Below are 8,794 nucleotides of genomic sequence, written 5' to 3'. Positions count from 1 at the left end.
GCCGCCCTGAAAAGCTTTTGAGCTTCAGTATGTACAGGATGAGCCTCAAATACGTTAGAGCGAGAGAGCCAGCGCTATATGGCGTGAGCTTTTATGAGCATTAAGCAGCTCATAAGCTTTTGCCACGTTCATAATAAAAGCTTTTGAATGGCTGATACCAACGGCGCCTTAACGTCTGCGTTAGCGGCGACGTCGGCGCAGCGATCTGCTGCTATTGCTGCTGCTGCTGCTGCTACTGCTGCTGCTGCCTGCTGTCGCACATACAGTGGCGATCCGGCAAGGTGTACCTCAAGCTAATGTTATTTAATTTATTCTTGTATTCACACGTTTTGTATTTGCTACGACTATGGTGGCGGGGGGGCAGCACACATTACGACCGACACATACATAGGTTTTGGGAACGGGAGCCACAGCGACACGGCCAGGGCAAGTGACAAACGCTGAGGTGAGCGAGTGGAACAGTCCGGCAACAGCAGCGGCAACAACAACTACAACAACGACAGCTATAACGAACGTGGGCAGCGACGACACATGAACAAGCGCCAAAAGCCGTCGCCGACACAATACGCAATGTGTGTGTGTGTGTTTGTGTGTATGCGAGTGGGAGTTAGTATGTGTGAGAATGAACACAAAATGAATGCTTAACTCGCTCGCTCGCTTGCTCACTCGCTCACTGGCGCTGCTCTCGCCAAGCATTCATCCGCAATTCATTTGTCGTCGTCGCTCTGTCTGCGCTCGCCATACACACTGCAGCATTTGCATGTGTGTGTGTGTGTGTGTGTGTGTGTGTGTGTGTGTGTGTGTGTATTGCAGTGGGGGCCGTTTGTTCATTCATTCGCTCTCACATACTGAGACAGAGACAGAGATACAGGTACTGCTGCTACAGCTAGTGCGCGAGCTCGTGCTCATGCTCATAGCGCTCACACACAGCATAGCGTGCGCGCTGCTCTGAAGAAGTGCGGCAACAGCGCACTCGATCGGCACAGACAGAATGTCGCCAGTTCATGCTACGCCGCCAGACATACTGTCGTCGTTGTTGTCGCCGCTGCCGTTGCTGCTGCTGCTGCTGCTGCCGCTGCCGCTGTTGCTGTTGCTGCTGTCGATGCCGTTGCCGTTGCCTTTGCCGAGCTGCCCTCTCGCCGTTGTCGGCGCTGCCATTGCCGCAGTCATCAAATCACATTTCACACGCTGCGCTCCCCTCCCGCCGGCGCTGACATAGCCCTAACCCAATGCCTACCAACGCGAGCGCTGCTGCAGAGCGCTGCTGTAGCTGACCAGCCCGCCCCGCCTCTGACTAGGCTGCACTTTTTTAATGATTTTTTTTTTGCTGCTGCTGTTTTTTTTTCGCTTAGCAGCATATGCAGAAGCTCCAGTGGAGCCCCCCCTCACCCCTGCTCGCGGCCAAGCGACAATTGGGCACACGCACACATACAGATGCGATTTCGAATATGCTTGTGTATATATGTTGTCTGTGTGTGTGTGTGCGTATGTGTGTGCTGTGCTTGTATACAGTGCGACCTCGACTTTGGCAACTGATCGATACAAAAGCTAAGAAAATAGTGAAATATAAGCACATATACATGCACTTATAAACAAACGCGATATACTATATATATGTACATACATATGTAGATATTTTTTTATCGAGTTCGAATAGAAAATGCAGCAAAAAATGTTTAAAAACTGTATATGTATGTGTGTATATACATGTGTATTCATATACATATGTACATGCATAGATATACAGTGAAAGCTGTCTGGAGCGGACACCAAAGACTTTAGTTTCCCTTATATACATATATATATATATATATGTGTGTATGCATTTTTTGACACACACACAGCTATGCTTAAAAAGTGTGTACCTATGAGCTTTTCGCGATAAATAAAAATGGATGCTTGCAAAATGAACTATTTAAGCTCGATAAATATGTCAAAAAAATAAATATGTTGCCAGCTCTTAGAATAAGAAGATGTCCGCGATCCGTTAGCGGAGCTTTCACTGTATATGTGTATATGTATATGCATGTGTACATAGTATAAATGGCCTGATCGACTTCGTTCCATAAAGAAGCCTAACGCTATCGCGTGCATTCTGGAATGCTGCCCAGTAAATTTCCACGCACACACACACACACACACACACACATGCTGGAATCGATCGGCCTTCAATTTCTAATATTCAACACTTTTGACCAATCACAACAACAACAACAAAAGCTCTATGGACGAATTCGGGAATGTTCGTAAATCTTCAATATGAAGAAAATCGAGGAAAAGCAACTAAAAGTGCTTTAGTCGGGAGTGCCCGACTGTAAGATGCCCTGTGCTTAGCGCAGGCCACATTCGAGCTTCCAGCCACACATATGTATATATACACAAACACACACACAAGCACACACATACACGTTACAAAGAGCAGAGGGGGGACTTCTTGACCTAAGCCCCCGCACACTCGGAGAAATGTAGTCTTAAGGAACTTCGGTGTTTATGGAGCGATCTTTATGAAATTTTCAGAACTTGAGTATGACAGTCAATTGTGTATATATACCAAGGTGCAAGGCTCTAGCTGCTTTATGCTTTTAAATAATTGCTGGACATTCTCTTGAATTACGTTTGTATCCGATTTCTCAATTGCCCGATCTACATTCGGAATGTCATTCCGGGCAATGATCATTCACCTAGCTGAATGTACAATTCAAGATTTGGGTTCTATGGCGATCAATATCAACAAAAGTCAAGTGATCTTTGATCGCTCGTTGCCGATTTGAAATCTAATCTTATTTTCTATTTTCGCTATGGTATGAAATTTCATTTAGTTGGGCAGAATGATGTCATCATTCAGAATGTGCACTGATAACCCATAGTTTCCCGAGTTGACTGTCCCAATGCGAACTTAAGGCTCGCGATAACGATCTACACTTGATTTTCGTTATAATTTTCATTGGAAATTCAATTCGCCTTTTACTTTGAATGAAGTCATCGATCAGAATGTGATCGTGCTCATTGATTAACCCAAGTGTTTAGTCTGGCATATTATCTTTGGGTTCTATAAACTTTGATCTATTGTACAGCTTCCAGTTTGAGCAGGAAATTCAAATGCTTCCATTGAATCTGTCCAACATTCCGAGTGTATTTCTTGAATCTTACGAAAAAAATGAAGAATTGTGCTCATGCAAAATGTTGCCAACGCTTTTGTGAGCTTTTGATGTGTTTTATGGTAGAACATAGCTGAATAAACTGCATTATCTAAATTAACTCTTAACCTTAACCTAACTTAAGCGTTTCGCTTTTTTCAATCCACGCTCCTGGGTGGAAAATGAGTGCATGTGTCCTTAGTGTCAGCCGATCTGATTTCAATTTATTCTCAGAGCTCTACGTAAAGTCTGGGCACCTTTGGCGTCTGCATCCAATCGAATTCAAACGTAGTTCTATGTAAAATGCCATTGGAAACGTAATTCACCTATTTCAAACATTTCACTGCGTTGAGTGAAAACGGAAATTCTAGGCAAAAACAGAATACACAGGCGAGAAATTGGCTGAAGAAGTGTAAAATGATCAAGAACGGCCTGCTAATGCCCGCTGCTATAAATAATATATCCATAAAGTATATATATATATACATATAAAATGACATTTCAAACGTGATTCACGCATTTTGCAAATTTCACTGCGTTGGGTGAAAACGAAAGTTGAAGCCAGAAAAGGAATATACAAGCGAGAAATCGACTGAAGACGTGAAAATGTCTCGACTCAAGGCTGGCTATCTATATAGTATATATATATAGCATATGTATATGGTATATATATATATATATATATATATATATATATATATATATATAGTGTATGTCTCTTCTCTGCATATTTCTAAAGAAACTCTGGAATTTGTTGCAATTATTGCTGCTGTTGCAGTAAATGTATTTTTGGGCACTTTCCTACATAGTTTTATGGCCTCAAACATCCGCACTGGCTGCAATTCTGTCCAGTCAACACAAAGATCTATATATATATAATATCGTATAGTATATATATATATATATATGTGTGTGTGTGTGTGTGTGTGTGTGTGTAACTACGCCCACGTTGTAATCAAGTATTTGGGTCTACTTTGACACGATCAGCATTAAATCGTTGCAAAAAACTGCCGAAATATGTTTTCATATTCCAGTTTATAATCGGTTTTTGGCTTTTGGCTGATTCAGCTTTATGTGGGCGGGGCCAAGTATCCGAGTGCTGGGCATTGCCCATTCTACTTGTTAGTAATTATTATTATTACTTTTGCTCTTTATCTTATTATTTGGTTCACTTTCTTTTCATTCCGCAACGTCAACAAATCAGACATAATTGCATCGGAAATTCTTTTATATATATATATATATATTCCACATATATATGCTTACAGGCATTTCGTAACTGAATAAGGTTAATCACCTAAAAAACAAAGCACATAATTATGAAACATTTCTACAGCTCTGAGGTTTGGTTCTATGCAAAGACTTAAGCATGCTGAAAACTTGGAAGGTAAGCTTCACTCTATTTAACATTTTCTAGCCTTAAAGCAGAAATTTAACATTGCATATCTCAAATTGAATTAAACAAAACTGACACCAAAAAGATTCCGATTTCCTTTCCCCTTTCCCACCTTTCTCTAGCTTTCCACTTGGAAAGATTATAGACTATATATATCTGAACCATCGAAAAACCTTGATAAACTGAATGCTTCTACAAATGTGCTTATGATATTTGAACGAGAACGTTCAGAAAATTAGATTGGGCCGGTTTCCAGCAAACCTCATGGAACATATCTTTTCGATCCCATGACCATGCCTGGGCAAACCCGTTGATCTCGGCAACTACAAAAACCAAAGACTGGAAATTTGAAATATATACACTTCCATATCATACGCAAAACAGGTCTATTATTTTCCGCCTATATCTCTGCGAATTTTCCTGATATCCTCAAATGACTTTTATGCGAAATGATTTGCTGGCATAACTCGAAGATTATGAGAGCTGGCTGCTTCAAACTTTGTGTGCGCTCTCTCGACTAGTTTTAATAGTAAAAAAATAAATAACTTTTTGTATGCCACGCCCCATTTTGCTTAGAATCGAATGAGATGCATTTTGAATGATAGAGCTTTGCGCCTTTTGCATGCCATACTCAAGGCCTGCCAAGAATATTAAGATCGGAGCATATAGGCCGAAGTTAATTGAGACAGAATGCATTATCCGTGCTTAGTTAGGGTTCATTTGAAAGGTATACGATATAGGAGCGGCTGCCTGGCCATAGTTCTGTTGAACTGTGTGTTGAACCTGTGCCACGAAATTGGCCTGGCAATTGCCCAAGACATGTGTTGGCCACTGGCCAGCTTTAGTATGGGGCTTTCCCGTCCAGCCAAACACATGTGCTCCGATGCCATATATTGTAGATCTGGACAGACCTGGCCCGCAACGAATCCGCATTGTGCCCTCTGTGCCGCTAACATTTTGGCTTAGCCAGGCAACCAAATTGCGGCTCAGGCCGCGAACTGGGCTCGAGCCCAGGGCTCTTCGTCAGTTCAATAACACCACGCACACACACCCGTACACACACAGCCGTACACCATCCGGCGGCATTTGTTTTGGATTTCCCGTCGGATTAAGCAACTTAGTGCACAATCCGTCGCAGCATTCGCCGTTTTGTTTCCTTCAGTTCCGCACTTGGCCTCAAGGTAGCCGCGACCTGAACGTCTGTCCGCCCGCCCGTCCGCCCGTCTGTCCGCCCGCCCGCCCGCCTGCCTGCCTGCCTGCCTGCCCGCCCGCTAATTGTAATCGTGGGAAAAACCAATCAGACGCAACATTCGTGCACTTCTTTTTATTAGGGTTCAAATATTAGCGTAATCCAGTTATAACAGATTTTATGAACCGGCCCGCAAAGAACTTGGCTTTACGATCCATAAACCTGGCAGCTCGCAGCTAGCCGAAAGATCAATATTTCAAAAGTTCCAGCCGAACGGCACTTGCATTTTAATTAATGTACTTATTACTATACGATCTGATACGCTCCGATCCGATCCGATCCGAGGCGATGCGATCGAGTCTGAAGCGTTTCGGGGCACTTCCCTTTTTTGTGCGGTCCGATTCCGACTCCGCGGGTTCGAGTCCGCGAGTCGCTGTGCTGCATACAAAAATACAAAAAAAAAAACAAAACACAAAACACAAACGTCAGAGACAGCCCTCCCCCCAACTATATCATATATCATTTTCGTAAGGAACCTTTGCCGCTTGGTACGTGCCGACGCCAAGAATATATCATTAGATCTCAAAATCAGAAAACATTTCTCGGGAACTTGACTTACGCTGGCAGCGCTATCTGGTATAAGACTAGGGCACAGTTCCAGTTCGATTTGTCTTTAATCTTGAAAAGTATTATTACCTTACAAGACAGTTAGTTAGCTGCCCTTGAGCATGCAAATATATTTGAAGCTGTGCGGAACTGGAAAAATAAGTTGAAGTACGCTTTAAATCTTTAACTACAAGTTAAAAGTTAACGTAGACTTTGTGGGCATATAGCTGAGCAAAAATTATAAATGCGAAAGCTTTCGTATTTCCATACAATAAAGTTCTAATTGAGATATCTGGAAAAAAAAAGAAATATTTTCCATATAGTTTCTATATTCAACCGATTTATCCTTTAATAAAGATGTTGTTTTTGAAAATATGTTGGCAGATCTGGTTAAGATCTTGATAAGCCAAAGAGTTGAAATTTTGCACTGAATATTTCTATATGATATAAAGATCCGATCTTGATAGGAGCTTGCATATATATATAAATATATGTATATATAAGCAGCTCAGTTCTTGAGAACCAAGAAAGTTGTTCATTTTCCAGCGATCATTCCTAGGTCAGCTATATGATATAGTGATACGATCCAGTCCTTATCGATTAAGGGAAATGCTGATCAAGGGAAAATACTTTATGGAATTACTTTCTGTAGTACCAAGGTTTTTCATTTGATCATAGTTGAAATTCCTGGGCATATAGTTTGCTCAAATGGACTCGAATTTTTAATGTAACACACATATTCCCCATGTTAATCGAATTTAAGTCGGAATCGATCATAGGCATATAAACATAGCATACAACAAGCTTCAAGAGTAAAGTTCTTCCAGGCTTGAAGTGATCGGTCTTCAAAGTCCGATCTATTAGAAAAATTAGAATTTAAGTCGGAATTGATCATAGGCATATAAAGATAGCATACAACAACAAGCTTCAAGAGTAAAGTTCTTCCAGTTGCCTCAGTTGCTTGAATAGATCGGTCTTCAAAGTCCGATCTATTAGAAGGCTTAAGCTTTCACTGTGAGCAGGCATTCAAAAAGTGAAATACTTTTTATCTGTATATTCTTTACGATTTCCCGAAGCTTAAGATTATTACGAAAGACCGGAAAGTTTTAACTTAAGCATTTAGTTTTTAATTTACAATTGCCCATTGAGAAGAAAATATGGCGATACGTAAAGATTTTCATAGACAAAATGTGGGCTAACATTTGAGCTCTATTCAAAATTGAAATTCACAGAATGTGTTTAGTTCAATGCTTTAATTGGGACCAAAGATCAAAGATCAAAGCTGGATAAAACTCAAACAAAATAGGGTTTTTTTTTAAAGGGGTTCGTTCGGGATTTTGGTTTGTTTCGAATGCAGCTATATCAAGAATCTAGAAGAAAACTACCCAATGAAAGCTAGCCTGAAATATGGCGCTACTCTCTTTCCAAGTTGGATGCATCTGGCTCTTATAATCTTCGAGTTATGCTCTGATCTCAAAATCTATTTTTATCGATATTATGAAAATGCAAGGATTTATCGAGATCTTCTCTCGATAAAGAGGTATAGAAGCATATATATTTCCTCATACACATCTTTCATCTGTTTTTTTTTTTGGAATGCAGTTCATAAGAGAACAAAAATGTTAATTCCGGGACCGAAACAACTTTGCTTTAATCCCGAGCTATAGCAAAAGTCCAATAAAAACTATCTGGATATATGTTAATACTTTCTTTGCCATAGCATACCTTCGGGCTAGCAGAGCTGTTTTTTGTTTTCTTTTCTTTTACCCAAAAGAAGAAAGATAGAACTCTCTGGGATTCCGTTCCACCCTGCCGACGACAGGCGATGATGATGATGAATGGAAGCATATCCGGTGCGTGTGTACGTGGGCCAAATTTGGTAATTCATTCGACGGCGTCGACAGGTGTCCATTATTTAGCTAATTTAAAAGTAAAATCAGTAGCAACCACCTGGATCGGCCGCAAACGCGTGCTGCATATAGAATTATGAAATATCCAATTATTGTCTAACATATAGACTTGGGTTCCCGAACAGTAGCCAGACGCGGCTGTCCATAAATCGCTCAATGCTAGTCGGATCGTGGTGAGAAAAGAAGAGGGCGCGGGGGGGAGGGGGGACAGGTGGGCGACCCCTGAATAGTGTCAACGGGCACGCAGACGAAATACTAATTAGCGGGCATGCAGCATATGCATATCATATATCGAGGCGTCGGAGTGCGCCACCAATGCAATGTATCTATTGCCATGTCCAATGCCATAAATCAGAGACTCGGTTCCGTTTCGCAGGCGTTATATCGCCGCCATATCGGTTCATCAGCAACAACAACAAATCGGGCGTGCTCGACTGGGAGCTGGACCCAGCCATTTAGAGGCAATGCAGTCTCAGGTAACTTCGGTGTTCATTGTCCGATCTGCACAAAATTCTCAGAGCTTTCATATGGCACACTCAAGTGTGTGCATACCAAA

This window comes from Drosophila novamexicana, unplaced genomic scaffold, assembly GCF_003285875.2.
Source record: "Drosophila novamexicana strain 15010-1031.04,08,12 unplaced genomic scaffold, DnovRS2.1 tig00001353-arrow-arrow-pilon, whole genome shotgun sequence".
Taxonomy (NCBI): Eukaryota; Metazoa; Arthropoda; class Insecta; order Diptera; family Drosophilidae; genus Drosophila; species Drosophila novamexicana.
Note: the sequence above shows the minus strand (reverse complement) of the source record.